This window comes from Ochotona princeps, chromosome X (assembly GCF_030435755.1).
Source record: "Ochotona princeps isolate mOchPri1 chromosome X, mOchPri1.hap1, whole genome shotgun sequence".
Lineage (NCBI taxonomy): Eukaryota > Metazoa > Chordata > Mammalia > Lagomorpha > Ochotonidae > Ochotona > Ochotona princeps.
The window spans coordinates 10,970,385-10,990,213 of NC_080865.1; the positions used below are offsets into that span (position 1 = coordinate 10,970,385).

The 19,829-nt window shown below is 37.9% G+C and overlaps 1 long non-coding RNA gene across 1 annotated transcript in view; it reads right to left on the reverse strand.

Moving 5' to 3' along the window:
* The window catches only part of LOC131478527 (uncharacterized), a 113,139-nt gene that overhangs the window by 60,315 nt on the left and 32,995 nt on the right, over positions 1-19,829 (reverse strand). Inside the window, exon 2 of the long non-coding RNA XR_009244538.1 lies at positions 6,589-6,653. This is a non-coding gene — a long non-coding RNA (uncharacterized LOC131478527). The remainder of the gene's footprint in view (positions 1-6,588; positions 6,654-19,829) is intronic.

Below are 19,829 nucleotides of genomic sequence, written 5' to 3' on the forward strand. Positions count from 1 at the left end.
TCGTGTAATATATACATGAGTCTTCAAAAAATTCATGGAAAAAGTAGTATGAAAAAAGCTATGCATGGATTTCGATTTTTGTGCCAAAACAAAGTTGTATTGACATGCATGAACAGAATCTAGTTTGAAGCACCAAAAGGATAAATATCAGGTTGAATAGAGCTCCTTTCAGAACTCTTGTCAAATTAAAGCAAGAAAAACATCATTCTAATTTTAGTATATGTGCTGCCAAAGCGAAAACAAGAAAAAATCAGATTATCAAATTTATTCTGAAATATGGGTGGGGAAATAGTGAAATATTTCAATACTTTATAAAAGTTTTATAAAGACATTGTTCAAGAAATCACCATTTTGCAATTTTGCAAAACTTCTGATTCATTTCTAATAGATAGTAAGATATTGTTGAAGATGAAGCCCACAAGTAAAAGATCATCCAAATCAATTTGCAAAAAAAAAGCAATCTTCTTCATGCTCTGATTGAAGAAAATCAATGGTTAACAGAAAAAATAATAGTCAACACAAAAGAAGTCTTAGTGGATTTGACCTACAGAATTCTTTCTGTTCAATAGGTCCCCAAAACTCTTTTGCCCAAGACAAGCTTCACATAGGAGCAGGACTTTCATTGGAAATGTCAAACATGTGGAACCAAAGTTCTGAAACATTTCTTTAAAGAACTGTAAAAGGGGATAAATCATGGTTTTACCAATGTGATCTTGACAACAGACAATAGCTACTAAGTGGTGAAAGTAGACAAGCTAGACCCAAGGCAAACTGGCCAAACACAGGGTAATGACAATAGATACTTTTCTGTTTTGGTATTCTCAAAGCATTTTGTTTGTTAGTTGTCTGGAGGACCAAAGAATCAAGCACCGTCTAATTGTGAGACTAAAATGATCAGGAAATCTCCACACAAGAGTCCCATTCCATTATAATAATGTTCCCACTAATTCTCCTCATCAAACCTGGGTAGCTTTGCAAGAGTTTCATTGGCTAATTATTAGCGTAATCATTAGGCACCCACCTTAACAATGCTGTGCCTTGCCTCCTTCTGACTTCATTGTCTTTCCTAATCTCACCCATCTTTGTCCGGTTAATAGTAGAAAAAAGTGCCCGGCACAGTAGCCTAACGGCTAAAGTCCTTGCCTTGAATGCGTCAGGATTCCATTAGGTACCGATTCTAGTACCGGTAGCCCCAATTCCCATCCAGCTCCCCGCTTGTGGCCTGGGAAAGCAGTCGAGTATGGTCCAAGGCTTTGGGACCCTGTGTGGGGGAACTGTAAGAGGCTCGAGGCTCCTGGCTTCAGATTGGTTCAGCATTGGCCATTGTGGCCACTTGGGGAGTGAACCAGTGGATGGAAGATATTTTTCTCTGTCTCTGCTTTTCTCTGTATATCCTACTTTCCAATAAAAATAAAACAAATCTTTAAAAACACAGTGGAAAAAGGATTGAATGGACATGGTTAAACTTCAAGGACTCTTAGTTCTCTAGAGATGGACTCAATGGCTTGTATCATTGCTTATGAAAGTGTCTCGAACTTGCTGGAACATATATTAATTATATATTAATTATATATATATTAATTATATATATTATATATTTTATATATAATGGGTTATTAAAGTGATGAAATATTGATAAATGCCATAATGTGGATGAACTTTTAAAATGTGATGCCAAACACTAGAGACAAACACTCACATACTGAGGGGTCCTATTTACATATAATACCCGAAATAGATGAATCCATACAGCTGGAATGAAGATTGGTGGGTTCCAGAGACTAAGGAACGAAACAGTGAGGAGAAACTGTTTAATGATCACAAGGCTTTATTTCAGACTGACCAAATGTTTTTGAACTATACACAGGTGGTGGTAGCACATCACTTTGAGTGTATTATCAACAAATTTTTTACTTTAAAATGATTAATTTCACATTTAAAGTATAAAATTTGATGTTTTAATTCATGTATAAGCCCTAGAATTGTGACTACAATAATGATGATGGGAATATCAAAAGAGTAAAGAAAAAGGCAAGGAAATAAATATTCAGAAAATAAATATCTGAAAATATTCCAATTTTTTTGCAAAGCATTAAGCTGCACAATGATAAAGTTCAAAGAACACCAGGTAATATCAGAGCAAAGAGATCTACAAATATAAATATCACAGTAAAAATGCTGACAGGCAAAGATAAGGAGAAAATCTTGAAAACAGTGAGAGAAAATGACTGTGCACTCAAGGAAACTCCTTGATTAACAGTTAACTTTTTACCTGAAGAAGCAGAGGTCCTAGGCAGCAGGGCAACATATTTAAAGTGCTCAAAGAATGTTCCAGTAAGAAATACTACATTCAGCAAGTTAGAGTTTCAAAATGGAGGTGAAAGAAATATGTTCTTAGGTAACCAAAGTAGATGAATTTGTTGCTAGCAGATGCGTTTTATGATAACTACTAGTGTTTTTTTTTAAAGATTTATTTATTTGAAGGGCCCAAGCAGTTGGGCTATCCTCTGCTACTTTCCCAAGCACATTAGGAAGGAGCTGGATCAGAAGTGGAGCAGGCAGGACTCGAATCAGCAATCATATGTGATGTCAGCACTTCAGACAGCAGCCTAACCCACTAACCCACAGCACTAATCCTGGGAAAATTCTTTATGCGGAAGGCACATGATCTCAGACAGCAACATGAATTCACGCAGAAGAACACAGAACACTATTAAAACTAATTATGTGATTACACAATAAATACAAATCTGTGTTTATTTTTCCCCAATTTATTTTCATTATACTTAAATATGCATGTGTATATAGTTACATATAAATATGTATATACTGTTGTATCTTGCAAGAATAAAAAGGTAATGAATTTACAAAGTTGGTAAACTTCAATATTTAGGAAGAAATAAAGAGAAAGAGAAGAGTTGGAAAAAAGCTAACATTAAACACACATATGAGATCTTCACAAAATTCATGCAAATATACACTATAAAAAAGCTATGCTTGAATTTCAAAAATTTTTGTCCAAGGATATTTATTATTATTTAATTCCATAAATTTTGAGGTATCCTTAGATGTGTCTGTATGTGTATTGAGGTTTTTCTCTTTCTTGCTCTAAAAGACATAAAATTATAAGATCACTAATAGATTAGTTGTACAACTGTGGCACAACAATAAAATCACAAAAAGAAGAGTAGTAGAATAGAGATATATAGGAGAGTGATTTCTATAGCTTCTTGGAATTAAGTTAGAATAAATATGAAAATGCTCCATTGAGGATAACAACTAAAAACTCAGAATGAAACAGTTATCAAAACATAAAACACTATATTATAAAATACTTAATACAAAAGAAGTCAGTAAAGGTAAAATAGGGGAGCAAAAATACATGAATTACATAAAGAACAAAAATTATCAAAGCAGACCTAACTCCAACACTATTATCAATGTTATAGCTTAACGGATTAAAGATTTCAATTAAAAATATGGATGTCAGACTGGATAAGAAAAAAGTTAAGGCCCAAGTACATACTGTCTATGGAAGACAAACTATAGGTTCAAAGACACAAATTGGTTGAAACTAAAAGGACAGAAAAAATATAGCATATAAACAGTAACAGCAAGAATGCGAAGTAGCTGTACTAATGTGAGGAGCCACTGAGTTCATGGGAAATATGTACTATGCAAAAACTATACATGGATTTTATATTAGCTAGCTCATTGTTACTTTAAAATACCAAATGGGAGCTATCTACAAAGAAAAATGATTTGTTTTGACTTATCTTTTCCAAGTTCAAAGTCCAAGATGAGGTTATCCCATTGGCTTAGGCTTCTGATGAGTCAGGACTGCAGAGGAATGATCACATGGTAAACCAGCAAGTGTTGAGAGAGAGCAGTTAGGCCCAACTCAGCTTTTTTAACCAGCCATCTCATGAGAACTACTTTCTGGAGACATGCCAGAATGATCCAAAACCATCCCTTGTGACCACCTCTTAGGAGCTATCATTAGATCAAGTCTCCACCATTAATTCATCAAACATTAATACTAACCCATTAATCATTAAGACCTTGGGAACTATGCCCCCACTAATAGGCAGTTTAGGGACATAAACACTGTTCCAAACCATAACTGATTTCAATATTTTCCCACACAAATAAACTCATACTAACTTGCTCTATCCTGTCTAAACAGCATCCAGTTTGAGGCCTTAAGGAAAAGAGTTTAGCTTGAAAAGAGCAGTGAATTCTGCTAAAGCCCAAGCAAGAGCAAGTATGCACTTTATGATGAAGCTTGGGTAGAAAAACGATAGACACACTGGTGCCAGATGAAAAGTTTACAATGTCCCAAAGAAATCAGCAGTACACGAATGGATGATTCATTTTAAGAAGGGACAAGATGGTGTTGAAGATGAAGCCCACAGTGGCAGACCAACCGCATGAATTTGTGAGGAAAAAATTAATCCTCTTTGTATCCTGATTAAAGAGGACCAACGATTAATAGCAGAAACAATCCCAAATGCCAAGGAGGTCTCAATTGACCCAGCTTACACAATTCTAACTGAACAACAGAAGTTGAGCAACCTTCTGCTCACCGAGTGCCTAATTTTTTTGCCCAGATCAACTGTAGACAAGAACAGGGCTTTCACTTTCGGTGAACATTTCAAGCAAGTGGGATCAATTTTCAGAAGCACCTTTAGAAGCACTGTAACAGGAGATGAAGCGTGGCTTTACCAGGATGATCCTAAAGACAAAATGCAATCAAAATGGCAAGCAAAAAGGAAGTTGTCCGGGCAAAGCAGACTGCTCAAGAACAAAGTTCATTGCAACAGTGTTTGTTTTTTAGTATTTTTGTTGGTGGTGTTTTAGATTCTCAAAGCATTTTTGTTTCTTGGCTTTCTGAAGGGCCAAAGATGAATAGCATCTTTCAATTGTGGAACTAATTGACAAGTTAGGCAAAGCAGCAAAATGTCTGCAAAGGCTTCCCCAGAGAGCTTTACTCCACCACGACGATGTTGTTGTTTATTGCCCTGCCCAAACAAGGGCAGCTTTGGAAGGGTTTCATCGGAAAATTATTGAGCATCCACCTTACTTACAGTCATGAGTTGGCCTCTTTTATTTTTTTTTTGTTTGTTTCCTAGCCTTAAGAAATCTTTAAAGGACATACATTTTTGTTCAGTTAGTAATGTAAAAAATTTGGATTGACATTGTGAAAAATCTAACACCATTAGTTCTTGGCTGGTAGGATTGTTTACAAAAAGATGTTGAGCTGGGAGACATTTATGTTGGGAATAACAGCTTTTATTTTTTATTTTTAGTTTTTAAAAATTTTCCCACAAACTTTTAGACATCTCTTCGTATCAAATGAAATATACTTTAAAACACACAAGCAAAAAGAAACAAAAGGGCATTTTATAATGATGAAATGATAGAGTCAGCTGAATTATTTAACAATTATAAGCATAAATTTACCTTGTGACAGAATTGTCAGGTTCTTCCAACAAAAACATAAGGAATTAGTGCAAAAAATACGCAATTGAACAGCACTAGATATGGATCTTAATATACAACTTTCAAAATGGATACCACTCTGCAGAACGCCAAGTAAGTTGATGACTTAAACAACACAGTAAGTCAACTACACCTGTATCTGTAGAAAATTCCACCCAAGTGGCTGAAATCTGCCTGCTCTGCCCACAAACAGTGCCAAGCTGATCTGCTGCCAGCATCACCACTACTCCCATAGCTGGAGTCCTTCTTTTGGGCACAGGCTGAGCCACTGCATGTGAGGGATCCAAGGAATGCTTAATGGACTCCAGGATTGCCCCATATCCCCACTGCCACTACCATCAACTGCAGTGAAACAAGTCATTGGAATATTAAATGGCAACGTCCAACCAGAGCTAAAGAAAAGGTAGCCTGCCACACCAGTATTCAAAGTTACAAATGTGCAATAAAGACATATAAGTAACTGATGCGCTATGTATGCCAGGATCAATGGAGGGAAACAAGAAATATGTAAAAGTAAGGAAATATTATGCCTCCAATACACACAAAATGTACAGTATTAGACTCCGAAGAAAGGGAAATTGATAAATTGACTGATAAAGAATTCAAGAGTGATTGTAGGATACTCAAAGACAAAGAAACATATAGATAACTAAGTGAAATTAAGAAATCATTTTTTAACATATTGGTTACTCAATACCATGTCAATTAATTCCATAATGTTGTAAATTGTCATTGATATTATGTTGTGGCTTTAAATTGATCGGGATGATATTCTGCCAGCTCTGCCTTCAGACCAGAGATGGTCTCCCCAAGAAACCGTTGAATTTACCTGGACATAAGATCCTGGACTCTATGCTTGGTATACGCTTGCAATGAAAGAATCTTGACTGAATTTGAAATGTAATACAGCAACAAGGTGGAGGAATCCACCATGGGGAGAGGGTACAGGGAGGGGTTGGGGGAATCCCAGAGCCTATGAAACTGTGTCACATAATGCAATGTAATTAATAAAAAATATAGATAGATAGATAAAAAAAGAAATCAATGCAGGGACCAGCGTGGTAGCCTCTTGGCTAAAGTACTCACCTTGGAGGCAAGATGGTGGTATAGGGTGCAGACAGGTCTGGGATGAAGGAGAATCATTAGACCGGCTGAAACACAAAGAGCAGATTCAAGGAAAAGATAGAGGTCAGGCAGTCCTTACCTTGCATGTGGCAGAATCCCATATGGGTGCTAGTTCATAACCCAGTGGCTCCACTTCCCATCCAGCTCCCTGTTTGTGGCCTAGGAAAGCAGCTGAGGATGGCCCAAAGCCTTGGGAACCTGTATTCATGTGGGGGACCCAAAGGAGGCTCCAGGCTCCTGGCTTCAGATCAGCCACTTGGGGAGTGAACCAGTGGATGGAAGCTCTTGCTCTCTGTACATCTGACTTTCCAATAAAAATAAATAAATCTTTTCTTTAAAAAAGAAAGAAATCAATGCAACATATGACTGACAAAATCAGCAGAGATGGCTGTCTCCAAAAACAATGCAACAGAAATCCTGCAAATGGATAATTCATTAAGTTAAACAAAAATAGCAATTGAAAGCAATAAATTGACATTGTAACAAAAAGAAAAAATAATACTTGAACTTCAAGACAGGTCTTCTGAAATATCTCAGAAAGAAAAAGAGGGAGAGAGAGAGGAAGGAAGGAAAGGAGGCACTGCAAGCTACCGTTAAACAAGGAAATATTTTTATTTTTGAAATTACTGAGAAAAGTGAGAGGTGGCCTACAAAATTTATTAAGTGAATACAAGAACTGCACACATCTAGAGTTATGAAATGCAAGTACAGGAAACCCATAGGATCCCTAATAGGCATGAATAGAAAAAGATCCTCATGTCAACACACTATTGTCAAATTTTCTTTTTAAGAGTTTCATTTATCTATTTATTTGAAAGTAGAGTGACGGAGAGTAAAGGAGAACTAGAGACAGAGAGAGAGCACTAATCCCTCATCTTCTGGTTCACTCCCCAAATGTCCACAGTAGCCAGATGTGGGCCAGACTGAAGCCAGGAGTCTGGATCTCCTCCAGATCTCCCACATTGGGTGTCAAAGGCCCAAGTAACTGGGTTATCTTCCGTTAAGTTTCCTAAGTGAATTGGCTTCCCAGGTGAGCTAGAGTAGAAGGGGAACAGCCAGGACTCAAACTGGGTTCTCCGACATGGGATGCTGTTGCTGCAAGCTGCAACTTAACTCACTGTACCACAATACTAGTCACACAGTCAAATTTTTAAAAGTATGACACAAAGAGTGAATCCTAAGATATGCAGAAGATGGGACCCAAGGTGTCCTGTAGCAGGTAACCTGAAGTGCTGGCATCCCATATGGTACTATTTAGTATCCCAGCAACTCTACTTCCAATCTAGCTCACTGTTAAAGTGCCTTAGAAACAGATGGACAATGCCCCAAGTTCTTCAGCCCCTGATGCCTGTATAGAAAACCTAGATGAAGCTCCTGGCTCCTGGCATTGGCATGGCTCAGCTCTGGATTTTGCAGGCAACTGGGGAGTGAATCATCAGATAGAAGATCTCTCTCTCTCCTTTTCTTTCCTTCTCTGTAACTCTTTAAAAATATATTTGAGAAAGAAAACCCTAATTCACTTTTTTAAGGGAAATGCCAGATCTTTCAATAGAAATCATTAAGACTAGTTAACAAACAAACCCAACAATACACTGCCCAGAAGCAATTCATTTCACCAGGAAAGGCATACTCAGTGTGAAAAGAAAGGATTAAAAATCAAAGTTAACAAGAGTAGATATTTACATCAGTCAAATAGTCTTTAATACAACAACTGTAAAAAGAGACTAAGAAAGCCACTACATAATGACCAACATGTCAGTTCAACAAAAAGATATCTGATTGTGAATGTGTGTACACTTGATGATAGAGCACTCAACTTTGTGAAACAAATATAATTTGAAATGCAGAGAGAGATGAAGTCCAATACAGTATGCATGGCAATTTTGTCACCCTATTTTCATCAATGAGCAAAACCTATAACAAAAAAGAAAAATCAACAAAGAGTTATCAGAGTTAAGTTATACTAGGTCCAACTGGACTGAAAACATGCTTAAAGAATGTTACATCTAACAGCTGCAAGACACACATTCTCTTCATCAGCATATGGATCATTCCTTATACAAGACCACACATTCAATCACAAAATTAGTCTCAACAAATGAAAACTAAGTTAAATAATTGCATGGATCCTTTCTGGGCAAATATAATAAAATTAGATATAAACATCAATAGATACTTTAGACAATTTACATACACATGAAAAACTAAACAACATGGTCCTGAATGAACGAACATTGGATCTTTGAAGAAATCATAAGGAAAACTTAAAATTTTGTAAAATGAACAAAAATGGAAACAACTTACAGAGTACAGCAAAAGCAGCACTTAGGAGGAAATTTTTAGAATGGTGCAATATCTACATTAAACAAGTAGAGACATATCAAATAAGCAATCTAGCAATGCATCTTAATGATTTAGAAAAGTAAGAATAAGTCGAAGCCAAAGTTAGTAAAAGAAAAAATAATAAATCTTAGAATAGAAGAAAGTGTGGAACAAAAGCTTAAATAAATAAATAGAAAAGATCAGCTCTGAATAGTTGAAAAGATTAAAGCAATAAACCCTTAGCCAGAGTATGCAGAAAGACTTAAGACCTCAAAAAAGTCACATGTGAAAAATAAAATGCTTCAATTGGTTGCACAGAAATACAAAGGATTGTTTCTGACTAGTGTGAATGACTTATGCCTACAAGTTGGGAAGCCTAGAAGAACTGCGCAAATTTGTGGATACATACAATTTACTTAAATTGAACCACGAAGACACAGGAAACCTAAACAGACAAATAACAAATATTGTGATTGAATCAGTTATCAAATGTTTCCAGTGAAGAAAAGTTCAGGACAATATATCTTCACTGTTGGGTTCTACAACATTTTAAGCAAGAATTCATACCAATTCTTTTTTTTTTTTAAAGATTTATTCATTTTATTACAGCCAGATATACACAGAGGAGGAGAGACAGAGAGGAAGATCTTCCGTCCGATGATTCACTCCCCAAGTGAGCTCAACAGCCGGTGCGCGCCGATCCGATGCCGGGAACCTGGAACCTCTTCCAGGTCTCCCACGCGGGTGCAGGGTCCCAAAGACTTGGACCGTCCTCGACTGCCTTCCCAGGCCACAAGCAGGGAGCTGGATGGGAAGTGGAGCTGCTGGGATTAGAACTGGTGCCCATATGGGATCCCGGGGCTTTCAAGGCTAGGACTTTAGCCGCTAGGCCACGCCGCCGGGCCCCATACCAATTCTTACTAAATTATTTCAAAAAATTAAAATTAATTAAACTTCTTCAAATTCATTTTACATGGTTAGTGTTACCTTAATTCCAAACCAAACAAGAAAGCACAAAAACAACAGCGACAACAAAACATAAGCCAATAAGCCTAATGAACATAGATGCATAAAGTCTCAGCCAAATACTAGCAAATCAAACCAAACAACACGCCAAAAACATCATTCTCCTTGACTAAGTGAGATTTATCCAAGGGACACACGGATGGTTAAACACAATGCAGGTCAATAACTGTTGTATCACATCTACACAGTTAAAGATAAAATAATTTGATCATCTCAAAGCGGATATACAGAAAAATATTCAATGAAACTCAAGATTGATTTGTTATTTTAAAAATCTGAAAACTTAGGCATAGAAGGAACGTATTTAAACATAATAAAAGCTATGCATGACAAACTAAATCTAATAGCCTACACAGTAGGGAAAAAAATCTGAAAGCATTTTTTCAAAGATCTAGACCCAGAGAAAAATGCCCACTCTAATTGCTGCTATTCAACATAGTACAGAAAGTTTTAGTCAGAGCCATTAAGCAAAAGAAAAAAAAGACATATACAAAGGGAATAAGATTTTAAACTTCTCATCCTACTCACCTACCTGTCATTCTACACACACATAGACACATACACAAATCTTAAAATGGATCAAAGATCTCAATAGAAAACTTGATAATGTGAGACTATTAGAAATAATCATAGTGAAACACTTCAAATCATGGGCATAGACAACACATTTTTAGGTAAGACCTCAAATGTACAGGGATAGCAAATACTAGAAGAAGCTATGCATAGAGGTTATAAGGTATGTGAACAACTTTGGTCCATGAGTGCAAACAGAAACTGAGAAGTCAATATTTTGGCCCAAAATCTATGTGTGGTTTTTTAAGACCTGACCATTAAGGCAATTTTAAAAGCATTACTTGGTCAGGTCTTACTGTGGAAAACTTCCTTCCCCACATCAGTTTTGGCACATAATATGTGCATTGCAATTTCAGAGAGGAGTTGTGGTCAGGGATTGAGCGCCTCAGCCATAGTCGATGGTATCTGTATTCCTAAGCTATAGAACTCCATGCAGAAGCCCGTTCGTTAGGAGCTCTTGGCTATGGCATCTATCAAGCACCTCTTCTGAGACCAACTTCAGAGGGGACCTTGAAGATATTTTTCTCCAATCCACTTTAGTATTCTGTACTTTTCTACTCTAAACTTTAATTCTCTTCCTCCCTCCAATTTTCGGGTCCATAAAAAGCAAGATTCTCTGCCCTTGGGATCCTTCAGCAGTTTCACTGTTCACAGTTTTACAATTCCTGCCATCCGTGCTGACAATCTGAGCTTCACCTAGCACTGTTCCACAGCAGAAAATGGAGCACTGGCGGAGTCGGCATTTCTTTTTCTTTAGCCTATGTTCTTTAAAAAATATATTGATTTTTATCGGAAAGTTAAATTTATGAAATGGAGAGACAGAAAGATCTTCCATTCGCTCTTTCACTCCCTACATGACTGCAAAGGACAGAGCTGAGCCAATCCAAAGCTAAGAGCCAAGAGCTTCTTCTGGAACTCCTATGTGGGTGCAGAGTCCCCAGGACTTGGGCCATCCTCGACTGCTTTCCCAGGCCACAAGCAGGGAGCTGGATGGGAAGTGCAGCAACCAGGACACTAACTGGTGCTCATATGGGATGCCAGCACTTGCAGGTAGAGGATTCATCTATTGAGCCATTTAGGTTCTTATTTATGTTACCACTGTTTATGATTCAATTCTTGACTATTATACCCATTTTGACTTGTAATTTTAATTAATGACCTGATAGCTTACCTGTTGAAGCTTAGCTCAGCTTTTGACGAAAACAAAAGCTCTTAAGTTTTAGGTTCAGAATTGTCCTAGCTTTGCTGCTGCCCACATCGGCCAAAGCATGGATGAGTGTAACATTAAAGGGTACAAAAAACGGTGAGGATAGAGAGGGAGAAGAATTGGCAGTGGAGGTTCAACCTTGCATCAATCACATGCCGAAGATTTTTTGCCAGTAACCAAGACACTCCTTGACTCAGCTGGTGTCCTGAATCCAGGTGGCTATTGCTGCTTGCAAATCACGTACACAGATATGTTGATGATGTGGAGACCTAGTGTCCCATGAATTGCAGAATCCTGATCACCTAGCTTGTAAAATCACCTACTTTGCAAATATTTCTTGAACACTAACCAAAATCAGCTAGTTTTTTTGTGTGAATTCAGTAGCATTTATTTTCTTTTTTTTAAATTGATTACATTGCATTATGTGACACAGTTTTATAGGAACTGGGATTCCCCCCATTCCTCCCCCAACACCCCCCCATGGTGGATTCCTCCACCTTGTTGTATTACCACAGTTCGAATTCAGTTGAGATTCTTTCATTGCAAGCATCAACCAAGCATAAAGTCCAACATCTTATTGTCCAGATAAGTTCAACGGTTTCTTGGGGAACCATCTCTGGTCTGAAGGTAGAGCCGGCAGAGTATCATCCCGATCAATTAAAAGCCCCGACATAACATCAGTAACAATTTATAACATTATGGAATTAGTTGACATGGTATTGAGTAACCAATATGTTAAAAGAGAAAAAGAAAAGAAAAAGAATGTAAGTTCTGAACCACATCCTGTGACTTCTGCATTGACATTTCAATTATTAGTTTACATACAACCAGGTTCTATACACCTTAAAATGGCTATAGATTACTATTCAGCTGTCTCATGTCTATTTTAATTTTAGTATTTAGCAGTTTATAGCATTAAAGCATGATTTTGCTGAACCTGGCTGTTTTTTGGGTAGTCTAACTCTATAACTCTAACAAGACATATGTCAACAGTTTAGGTGAACAGTTTTAGGAGGGGTGTGCAGAGAAATCTTCAATACTCCAGTGAGGAGTAACTAATTTTCGTGTCCCACCCAGTGAGTTATAAGTGCATCCCCGCTGACTGTTTCCTGTCTGGTTCTAAGCTTTCCTTGTTGTTCTCTATCTATTCTAGTTTTTTTTTGTTTATTTGTTTATTTGTTTTGAGGGGTTTCTGGAGCGATCCTGATGGTCATTACAAGAGAGGGTGGGGACCCAAAGTCGGAACCAGGCAAGGACCAGAGAAAGCTCCTCTCCCTAGTCCAGAAGGAAGTTTACTGTTCTTCTGTTTTTGCGGACCGCTCAGTGCTCCTGGCTGTTGTTCCAATGACCTTGGATCCTTCAAGGAAGGATTTGGGCTTCTTCCATCCCATGTGGTAGATCCAAATGGGGGTGGGTGACCTCAGAGTTCTTGGCCTCCGAAGGCACTCCATTTCCCCATGGTCTCCTTGGCAGTAGGGATGTAGTCCTTGCTGCGCGTACTGATAGTCCTTGGTGAGGATCTGGGAGTCTTCAGGGTTGGGATACAAGCCTCCTCCTGTCCGCCTGCTCCACCCTGGGGTCCCCCCTGCTCTGTGCACATGACCTCCTGTTAAGAGGTTGTTAGCATCGCTCCTGGGTCCCCCATATGCCTTTGTAGTTACTATTGTCTAATGCTGATTCAAGTCTGTTGTCTATGAGTTACCAGTTATGATCCTGATAGGTTATACTTCCCGTCTTCCTCACACCTTCTACAGTGATGTAAGATTTCTCTGCTCTCCCTCCCCATTACGGAATAACATAGTGTATTAAAAGTATATTAGGTTTTACAGTTCTTTGAGGTAGATCATAAGCAGTCTGACGCACATTGATTGTTGATACACAGCTTACATCGCATTATCTTGTTGCAGTAGATAGAGGCTGTTTGAGGTTGAAATAGTATTACAATGTACAGGTACTATTTTCCGGATTGACATAATTTTATCTTATATTAGGGCAAACATGTGGTATTTAACTTTTTGGGATTGGCTCATTTCCCTTAGCATAATGGTTTCCAGTTGGGCCCATTTGGCCACAAAAAACTGCGTTTCATTTTTTTTAATAGCTGAGTAGTATTCCATGGAGTAAATGAACCATAGCTTTCTTGTCCAGTCCTCTGCTGATGGGCATTTCGGTTGCTCCCAAGTTTTTGCGATTATTGATTGTGCTGCTATAAACATAGGGGTGCACGTTGGTTTGTCGTGTAACAGGTGTTTTGGATATATTCCTAGGAGTGCTATTGCTAGATCATATGGTATGCAGATTTTGAGTTGTTTGAGTATTATTCATACTGATTTCTATATAGGCTGTACAAGCCTGCAAAACAGTTAGTATTAATAAGAGAGAGAGAGAGAGACAGACAGAAAGAAAGAAATATCATCAATGTGCTGGCTCACTATTCAAATGGCTACAATGGTCAGGTGGAAATCATGAGCCTGGAACTCCATCAGGGTCTTCCATATGGGTAATAGGGGCCCACCCACTTGAGCCATCATCTTCTGCTGTTTTCCCAGGTGCATTAGCAAGGAACTGGATCAGAAGTGTAGCAGCCTAACCTTGAATCTATGCCCATCCATGTATGGTGTTTGTGTTGCAGATAGTGGCTTCACATGCTACACCACAGTGATGGTGCCCTTGAGTGAGTCATTTTACACACAACCAGAAAACCTCCAGAGAAACTGATGGGCTGACATGCTGCATGCAAAAGACCAGATATTTGCAAATTCTAAGATGTTGCTATGTTCTATCTCTATGTTTGTGTGCTCCCCTCCCCCAGAACGTTGTACCTCATCCTCAATGCAATAATACTAAAAAGTAGAGCCTTTGGGATGTGATTAAGTCATAAAGACTCTTACTTTCTTCGTAAAAGAAACTTGGCACCTTATTTGCCTCTTCCACCAGGTGAGGATGCAGTCAGAAGCCAGCATTTATAAGGAGCAATGAATTTACTGGTACCTTTACCGCATGTTTTCCAACCTGAAAACCCATGTGCAATAAATTCTGGAGGCTTATAAATGACCCAGTGTAAAATATTTTGTTATAGTAACCTGAACAGACTAAGGTAGAAGTGTCTAAACAGATTATCCATCAGGAGAAGCAGAAATTTGAGTAGCGTGTAGAGAATCACTTCAAAAACTTTTCGCTTTGTGGTGTTATTCTGGGCTACAATGTAATATATAAGGAAGATCCCTCTTACTCAGGAAGAGAGTGCCTAGGGAATGCTGAACAGTTAATTATACTTATGAAATAGAATGCTCCTTATCTTTAAGTAGGGGTGATCCAATTTCCATTGATGAAAATTTGGGCTACATATTTACTGGGCTATTAAAATTCCTCTCACGAGCCATCAATGGCAACTGTGATGACAAGAAGAGAATAGCAAGCATTATGGCACGGTGGGTAAAGAAGATGTGAGTGGGAAAACCTATGGAGGAAAGTTAGGAGATCGTGAAAAGGCAGAGGGGTCAGAGAGTGGGACTGGCACATAGGAAGTGAAGAGAGAGAGAGAGAGAGAGAGAGAGAAAGCTAAAAGGATGACATCCGTGGATTCATTTCATCCAACTGCCTGTTTGGAGAGCTAACACATGGTACAGAAAATTCCCTGTATTACCAAATTTATAGCCTAAACTACAGTTCCATCTAAGTGGCACACAGGTTAGACTAAGATATTCCAAATTCAGATGTGTCTACTAGTTTCTCAAGGTACTTTGAAATTTGGAATGATTTTTTCAGTCCTGCCAATTTCTTGATTCATTTTGTTGCATGTCAAGCAATAAAACACTTTTCATAGAAATCACAGAGATTTAATTGTCTGACTTCTAAGGCTGTGAGATTAAAAACAAACGAAGACAAAACAAAGCAAGAACACTGTTTTCACAACCTCATTGAGCCTCCATTTCCTCATTTGTAAAATGAATGGGACAGGGAGAGTGCATTAACTGGGTTGTGTTGTCCTTGCTTTGATGGGGGTGGACATAATGAAAATAAGACCCGATGTTCTCTATTCTAGCAAGCTTGCTCCAGATTAGTTGCAATCAAATCATGTTGCTTAGTTGTGTAACTTCTATTTCCATCAGGGATAGTGTGTGTAAAACTGGATATTTCATGAGTGATAGTATTGTGTTTTCTTCCTTTTAAACACAAGTATAATTTTGAACCTAAGTCAGTGGTGAAATGTTCCCTGTTCTCTTACTGTCTATGCCCAGATCCATTGGTCCAATGTCTGCCCGTCTCTCAGCTCAGCTCAATGGTTCCCTGTTATTTTCTGTGCTCCATCCTCTTTGCCTCTGATCAAAGCAGAGATCTTTCCCTCCTCCAGTCTGATCCTCGGTTCTGTTCTTCATTTTACAGGCTCATTATTTCAGCTGTATTTTCAATGCTCTCTCATTTCCCCTCCTATGTGTCCACCCACATTTCCACCTACAGTGTCTATAATGTGCTTTCTATCTAAAAGAGAAATTATGTTAATTTTATTCAAACTTTAAAAAGTAAAACCTGTATCATTATTCTTCCCCCTTTCCCTTTTATTTATTCATTTCAAAAGAAAAAGTGTCTAATCATCTGAGAAAATTGTACTTGCACAGTGTTAACCACTTTCCTATTTTTCCTTCTAATTAAGGAGATTATTCCAATCAAGTGTAGATGGAGGAAAAAGCCAGCCTTCTGAGCAGAACAGTTTCTAATGGAATTAGAGGCTTGGATCCAGGACAACTTTGGTGTCAATTAATGATCTTGGTGCCTGGGAGGTAGCCTGGAATGTCTGCTGCACATGCTGTGGTTGGGCTGAGGGTTATAATTTCAGAATGCAAGTGTCCAAGGCTTTGTACATAATCAAGACCTTAGAGCTGAGAAGGCCGCTTCCTACAGCAAATGCAAGTACCAAGAGCCAAGTGATATTTTCTTGCAAATGCTTAGTGGTGAAAAAGTTGATCCTAGTGGGAGAATTTCTTTGTAGGTAGAAATCAGTTTTATTGAGGAGATACTTGAATGAGGATACAGTGAGGAAGACTAAGTATCTAAAGCCCAGGACTTTCACAGCAGGGGAAAGCTACTCCATGAAAAATGAAGATCAAGGAATAGGAGTGAATGAAGCACTGTTTGGGGAAATTTGTGGAAGGACAGAGAGCCAGGGGCTAGAAGTTCTAAGAAGAGGCTGCTCTGAAAAGTAAAGAAAACACTAACAGCATTATTTAAGAATAAAGAACAGGAGGGACTCAAAAGGAAACTGATTCTAGGGACTAGCAATGTGGTACAATGAGTTAAGCCACCACTTGAGATGCCAGCATCCCTTATCAGAGTGACAGTTCAGATCCCAGTTCTTCCATTTTCACTGATCTGGCTTCCTGTTAATTGATTCTTGGAAGCAGGAAATGATGGATCAAGTGCAAGGTCTCCTGCCACCTATGTGTGAGATCCAGATGTTGTTCCTGGTTCATGGCTATGGCCTGGCTCAACCCCAGTTGTTGCAACCAGGAAATGAAAGATCTATTTCTCTCCCACTCATTTATTCTCTCATTCTGCCTATAAATAAATAAACAAATAAACAAATAAATAAATAAATAAACTTTTTTATTAGAAATGCTCCTGTTTGGGAATACTCATGTGAAGTACTAATATGTTGCCCAGCCTGATTCTTCCCTGTGACTACAAAATCTTCCACCAAACTTAGACCATATTTTGCGTGATTGTTACAAACAGAAGGGAAAAGAATGCATGAAATTGATTGTAAGGGAGGGGGGAAACCTCAAGGTTCACGGATGAAAGTTATAGCTGAAACTTGGATTTCTTTCCTTGAAGATAAGAATCATCATTTTCAAGAAAATCATTCACAGATCTGATGTGTGGAGAATGTCATTTTTGGCTCACATGATTGAAGTAGGTTGACATTGATTGCCTCTATATGACCAGAGCAGAAAGGTGATTGTCTTTCATATAAAAAAATGTTAATCACATTATCTACCCAACTCATCACAAAATTAAAAACACACATATTTAACTGAAAGTTTTACAGTTTCATGAAATTAAAAAAGTCTGTCCTATTCCATCCACCATTTTTCTTCTAAATATATATATATGTTTGAGGCTATCTAACCCCAATATTTCATTTACAAGATGAAAAGAAAAAGGTCAAAGTGTTTTCCTAAGAGCAAGCACTTTAACTACTGGTGAAACTCCATTGGAGTGTGAAGTCCTTTGACTCACAGATGTCCTCTTTTATTTGGGTAAATATTTGTAGTCAGTAATGGTAGAAAATGGAGTCACAAATGATGCTGAAATGGGCCAATCCCCATACGTCAGGAGAAAATTTCAGAAACAGAGAGAAAGTAAGGCAGATGGAATGGGAATTAATGACTCTTTTATAATACAAAAGCTCAGAAAACGATGTGGTAAGTACCTATATATCAATACTCAGATTGAAGTTCTTTTGCCAATTGGCTTCCCATTTTTATTTTTTAATTTTTAAAGATTTATTTATTTTATTGGAAAAGCGTATTTACAGAAAGACGGAGAGACAGAAAAAAATATTTTCTACTCACTCACTCCCCAAGTGGCAGTAAACTAATGCACATACCTGTATTGCAGGGCTTAGCAAACCCTTAATATGTAAAGAGCCACTAGTAAGAACTAGTAAGGTTTAAGGATTCACAGGATACAGCCATTCCTCTTCCTCCTCTACATCCTCTTTCCCACTAAAAATATAAAAACCATTCATTGTAAGCCACATAAAAACAGATTGTGAGCCGAATTTAGTCCAAGATTGTAGACTCCTGATAGTAGCATATTGACAAATCCTTTTTGCAAATTGTTTTATTCTACATCATGTTGCTAAGATTTTTCCAGGCTGCAGGAATAGCTCTACTTCATTCATTTTAACTACCCAGAAACATTTTTATTGAAAGAAAATATGATTTGCTTATCCACCATTTCACTGATAGAAAATCAGATACTTTCCAGTATTTCCATAACAAAAATCTTTCCCCATTCTTCAGAGATGACTATGCGCCATTCCAATTTATGATATGGTTTTAAGTACATATTTAGCTATGAGCAACATATACTACTAGTTTTGGCGTTTTAAGTACACACACATATATAAAGCCATTCTACATGTATACATTTTCCATATCAACACATGTAATACATTTTTGCTTGTTGCGTAGTACTTCGTACCATGCAGGATTTTTTTTAAGTGTGTATTTCTTTTCATTGACTTTAAAGGCATACCAACAGGTACACTCAGAGAGATTGAGAGAGATCTACGTCTGGGAAGGAGGAGGGGGAGGAAGAGAGGAGGGGAGGTGAAGAGAAGCTCTTCCATCTACTGGTTCACTCCCCAAATGTCCTCAACAGCCAGGGTCAGACCAAGCCAAAGCCAGAGCAAAGCTCCATCTGACTTTCCCACTCAGTGACAGGGGTCCAAGTACTTGAGTCATCATCTGCTACCTCTTAGGGGGTGCATTAGCAGGAAGCTAAATCAGAATCAGAGGAACTGGGACTCAAACTGGCATTACACAGTGGAATATGGTTGCTTCAGGAAGCAGGTCAACCCACTGCAGCACATCACCCACCCCCAAATTTTTTTTCAAATATGCTTTTCCATGATTTTCTGAATACCCTTGTACATAAAGTTTTTCACTAAAAGTTTTTGCACTAAAATAAACTTATATTGTTACCCTAGTTTGACAACTTTTAAAGTATTTTAGTATTCCAACTATACATATTAAGGATGTATGTATAGTTGTTAACTATCTTAATGTGAGAGACAGTTCATTTCTCAGTCTTTCAAAATAAATTGGAAGAATGTCTACTAAAAGAATAATAGAAGAATGCACCAGGAATAATTACAAGAACCAGGGAGGTAGCTGAGCAAAATGCTTTCTGCTCTCATGCAGCTCACATTCTAGTAGGGAAACAGATAATAGGTAAATAACTGTTATATACAAAATAGTGGTAACGTTTGTGGGAAAAAAATAAGAAAACATCTCAGAAAAAAAAACAGGCTCTTTTTACATAGAGTGGGAAGTGGTGCTCAGACACA